Source organism: Elephantulus edwardii, unplaced genomic scaffold, assembly GCF_000299155.1.
Source record: "Elephantulus edwardii isolate Elephantulus edwardi_28Jun2011 unplaced genomic scaffold, EleEdw1.0 scaffold00336, whole genome shotgun sequence".
NCBI lineage: Eukaryota > Metazoa > Chordata > Mammalia > Macroscelidea > Macroscelididae > Elephantulus > Elephantulus edwardii.
Genome location: NW_006400086.1, coordinates 170,362 through 175,831, shown reverse-complemented (window position 1 = coordinate 175,831; position 5,470 = coordinate 170,362). Strand labels below are relative to the sequence as shown.

Genomic DNA, 5,470 nt, shown 5'->3' with positions numbered 1-5,470 from the left:
AAGTTTTTTTTTTTTTACTAATAAAATTTATATTTACTTAGAAGCATTCGGAATGTCAACAAAACAGCTGCAGCTTTTTTGTTCTTTCTCTTTTTTGCAATTACAGAGTGGTATTCATTTAACAGAACAACAATTATTTTGTATAAACTGCATCAGACCACTGAAGATGGAAAAAAAACCCAACCACAACCAAACCTACCATCCCCATATATAACTAATTTGTGCTGTGCACCAACAAGAATCTGCTTTAAATTTCATGCCAATTTACAACCCCCATACTGTACCAGGCAATGTTGGTGGCTATTGAAAATACCACCAGGACAGGGCTATCTAAGGACACATTCGGTAGTGTGTTAACTATACAATAAAAGACACTGTACAGTTTAAAAACAAATCTTACACAGCCTTCCATGTCAATTGTTGTTGGGTTTTTTTTTCTTTAAAAGGAGTGAGTTGTGTACAGGGGGGTTAAATGCTTTATAGACAAGAAAAAAAAACACGTAATAACCAACTTATTTGTCATCATCATCCTCGTCCTCCTCATCTTCTTTATCTTTCTCCTCTTCCTTCTTCTTCTTGCTTTTCTCAGTCTAGACAAATCCATTTTTGGCGGCATCATGGCTGCCTTTAGCCCTGTATGCAGCAACATCCTTCTCGTATTTCTCCTTCAGTTTAGCAGCCTTCTTCTCATAGGGCTGCTTGCCATCGGCACCAGTATTGTTCCATCTCTCTCCCAGCTTCTTCGCAACATCACCAATGGAAAGGCCAGGGTGCTCGCCTTTGATGTTGGGGCGATACTCAGAACAAAATAAGAAAAAAAGCCAACGGGGGCCTCTTGGGCGCCTTGGGATCTTTGAACTTCTTAGGTTTTCATCTTTCTCTCATAACGGGCCTTGTCCGCCTTTGCCATGTCTTCAAATTTACCTTTCTCTTTAGCAGACATCGTCTTCCACCTCTCTGAACACTTCTTAGAAAATTCTGAGACGTTGACAGAAGCATCTGGGTGCTTCTTCTTGTGCTCCTCTCGGCAGGTTTGCATGAAAAATGCATACGATGATATTTTGCGTCTCGGTTTCTTAGGATCTCCTTTGCCCGTAGTTCGTTATTTCTCTTCCGCGAGGCACAGAGTCGCCCAGTGCCGTCCGGCTCTGCCTGCTTGGCCCGGTGCTGTCTCTATGGAGCTCAATGTACTGCAATGGCTGTGAGAGCAGAAGCCAGACGCAGCCCCTTCACTCTCTCCACTCTGTCATTTTCATTCCTTTCAATGTTAATCATAATTTATTATGATCCAGACAATCAAATGCTTTTGCATGATCAATAGAACACAAATAGACATTCTTCTGCTATTTACTGCTTTCAGCCAGGATCCATCTGTTATCCACAACGATATCCTTGGGGTGCAATCAAGTGTTGTTCTTGTTAGGTGCTGTTGAGCCTAGTAGAACCCATAGTGACCCTATAAACAATAGATATAAACCCTGTCCTATCCAATGCCCTCCTCACTATATCTGACACACTAGAGCCCATTGCAGCAGTCGTGTCAATTCACCCAGTTGAGAGTATTCCTCTCTTTTTGCCAACCTTCCCACACTTGATGTCACTCTCCAAAGAATAAATAAACTCTCCCAACAACATGCATCTAGAGCCAAAGAGAAAGAAATTAAAAATTTTCACCAAATCTTGCAGTCTGAAGTTGACCAAATATGCAATACAGATACTTTTAAGGATAATTGGTGACTGAAATGCAAAACTTGGAAACTGTGAAGAAGGAACTAGTAGTAGGAAAATGGTGTTAGAAAGGAGGCTGGATATAAAATGATTGAATTTTCTATATTCAATGATTTATTCATTGCAAATACCTGTTTTAAAAGACACAAATGGTAAAAAAAAAAAAGACACAAATGGTGACTTTATACATGCACCTCACCTAATGAGCTGCATAGGAATCAGATTGGGTACATCTGTTGAAGGAATAGGAGAAGCTCAATATTGGCAGTCAAAAATAGACCAGGGGCAGACTATGGGTCAGACTATCAATTATTCATGTGCATGTTCAAATTGAGACTGATGAAAATGAAAATTAAAACAAGTCCACAAGAAACAAAATATAATCTTGAATCTATTCCATCTGAATTTCAAAATAATCTTAAACACAATGTGAATGAAGAATAGTGTGAAACACAATTTATACCAACTTGGTAAGCAAATCAATATAACATAAAAATTTTTTTAAAGAGAATAGGTTCACAGCATTGAACACTAATGATCTAAAACCAGATGAAGAGAAGTAACACTCCTGAAGTATGTAAGATGAAGTTTTATTATTGCCTCTAACGAGCACTCTGGCTGCACATTCTCAAAGAAATATTTGTTTGTTCTTTTGGCAGACCATTGAATAGTCAACTCTCTTCTTCAACACCACAGTTCAAAGGTGTCAATTTTCCTTCTGTCATCCTTAGTCATTGTTTAGTTCTCAGATGCATAGCAAGTGACTGAAAATATCATGGCCTGAGTCAATTGTAAATAATATTAAAAAACATAACGAGCGTGAAAGATTAAATGAAAAAAACATAAGATTTGTAAACTTTCAAATATGTAAAGTGTTTCATAAATATATTCATGTTTTTATAATTACTTATGTACACAGGAATTAGTACAAATATGTATACCTGCTTTTCTGCTAATGTCCTAATTTCTCCTTTATATTTGATGGATACCTTTTCCGAGTATAACATCCTCAGATGGCAATTGTTTTCTTGCAACCTTCTTTATATGCCATCCATTGTTTTTTTGCTTGCATGGTTGGTTTCTCCTCAAAAATCAGAACTTAATCTAATTGGCTCTCTTTTGTAGGTGACTTTTTGTTTTTATGGTACTGCTTTTTTGTATTCTAACCTTATGTCTAAAGGGTAGAGCACTGGTCAGTCCACTTGCTGTACAGAGGTAACTCTTGGTTGCTGTGATGCTAAACACTGTGACACTGATGTGTCAAATATGATAATGGTTACCCATGATGGACAGTGTTTGGTGGAGCTCCCCGATTAAAACAAGCTTGGAAGCAGGAGTGGCATCCACTTTCAAAAAAGCTTGCCTCGAGAAAAACTATAAACTTGGAGAAACGATGGAATATATACAAGTGTTCACGTCTTTCTTTCTTAGGGTCACTATGAGTCATCTATGACTCGACACCACTGAGCAATAACCACCTTAAGTTTAATTTTGGACAATTTGACTATGATATATCTTGATGTTTTTCTTTTGGGGTCTTGTCTATTTGGGGTTCACTGAGCTTCTTGAATTTGGACTTTTTCTTTCTTCATGTTATATGGGAAGTTTTATTCTAGTAGCTCGTCCACAATTTTCTCAGTGCTTTCCCTGTCCAGCCCCCTCTTAATATTATGGAATTCTGATCATTCATATTGTTCTTTTTGATGTTATCCAAAATTATTCCCATATTTTCTCCATTTTCCTTTCATCGTGTTTGCTTTTTCTTTTGTTTCCATAGAGGTTCTTGTCTTCCAGCTCATTGAGTCTCTGTTCCGTCTCTTCTGTTCTTCATTTTTGTCCCTTCAGCATATTAGAAACTCCTGCCATTTGGTTTTGATGTTCTGCATTTTATTATTATTATTTTAATAAATATTTTCATGAATATTTACAGAAAATTTGGATTTCTATTCATTCACTGTCCCACATTTTCCTCCCTATGCCACACAGTTTTAAAAATATTCTTTTTTTTGTTGCCCCATTTCCTCCCTTCCCCCAGCCTGCCAGTCCACTTTGCTATGCAGCTTTTATTCTGGGCTATTGTCATGCAAATAATACCTAATCATATATTTCCTTTAGACAGTTTTTTCTCTTATCTATTTCTATTCAGTGTTCATTATTTATCCCCTCTTTTCTTAGTTTCCCCCCAACCCTATGTCAGTACTGTTTTATAACTGTGGCATTATGTAATATTTGTCCTTTTGTGACTGAGATATTTCACTGGCATCATGTCTTCCAAAGTGGCCCATGTTGTGTAATATTTTATGAGTTCCTTGTTTTAAAGTGCTACATAGTATTCCACTGTGTGAATATACCATAGTTTTTCAACTCACTTATTTGTTAATGGCCAATTGGGTTACTTCCATCTCTTTGCCACTGTGAACAATGCAGAAATAAACATAGGTGTGAATATACCTGTTCTGTTGTCAGTTCTGGTTTCTTTAGGATATATATTCCCAGTAGTGCAATTACTGGGTCAAAGGTTATTTCTATTTCCAACTTTTTGAGAAAGTGTCTTTAGGGCATTATGTTTATCATAAGAGTACGGAATGAGGGTTGCAGAGTGGCTTATATTTGGGGTTGGGGGAGCGGTTGGGGGATATGCGGAGGGATTGTGTACCAATGAGGGAGTTTTTCTTTTGCTTTTCAAGGAGAGGAGCAAAGGGGGGGTGTGTGGTTGAGGTGGGGTGGGCGGGGAGAATGGTGCAACAAAGAATGAATGGAATTCCAAAATCTCTGTAGATGTTCATTGAAATGAAAAATAAATAAATAGATAGATAGATAGATAGATAGATAGATAGATAGATAGATAGATAGATAAAGTGTCACATTGCCTCCCCTAGTGGTTGCACCATTTTACACTCCCACCAAGAATGAATCAGGGTTCCAGTTTCTCCACAACTTTACCAGCATTTGTTATTTGCCGCTCTGTTGAACTTCGCTATTGTTAATGAGGTGAGATGGTACTTTGTAGTAGTTTTCATTGCATTTTCATGTGTTCCTGTTATTTCTAGTATTATGTTGGCTATCCTTTCTCTAGCTTGTGATAATTTCTTAAGTTCTTGCACCTCTATCCATAGTTTCAATTCTTCCAATTTTTGCAATTTCTTCTGTAGTTTTTCATGTTCTTCCACATCATTTCCTGTCAAGGTATTCCCTGTAAGGGGAATTCTGAGGACCCATCTGGAATGCAGGGAAAAGTGTAGATGCTTATGTGTGTAACAGATGTCTTTTTAAAAAACCTAACCATAGATGACTGGAGATGAATTGATAAGAACCCAACCAGATGAAGAGAGATGATCCATAATACAAGCTAGTGTTGTTTGCTTCAACCTGATTAATGACTTGGTTATGGTATGATGCTTATGGATGCATATGTTCAATGTTTCTATGTTGAACAGAGGATCCTTAAAAAAAATAGGCATGCTTGTTTCCACAGAGTACTGGTTTGATAGGGATGGGCACACCAACAATTGATTATCTAAAAGGGGGATATTAGGGCTTGAGAAATTAAGTAGCTGGCTTACATGCTATCATGAAAGTAGTTGTGAGCACCACAAGATAAAGTTAAACAACCCAATAGAAAAATCGGCACAGGATTTCAGCAGACATTTCACCAAAGAAGACATTCAGATGGCAAATACGCACACGGAGAAATATTCAAAATCCCTAGATCCAAGAGAGATGCAAATCAAAACAACTATGA

General features: G+C 37.4%; 1 pseudogene; it reads right to left on the bottom strand.

The window, feature by feature from the left end:
- Window positions 1–512: 512 nt before the first annotated feature.
- Window positions 513–1,099, bottom strand: LOC102854396 (annotated as a pseudogene).
- Between the last annotated feature and the right edge of the window lie 4,371 nt (window positions 1,100–5,470).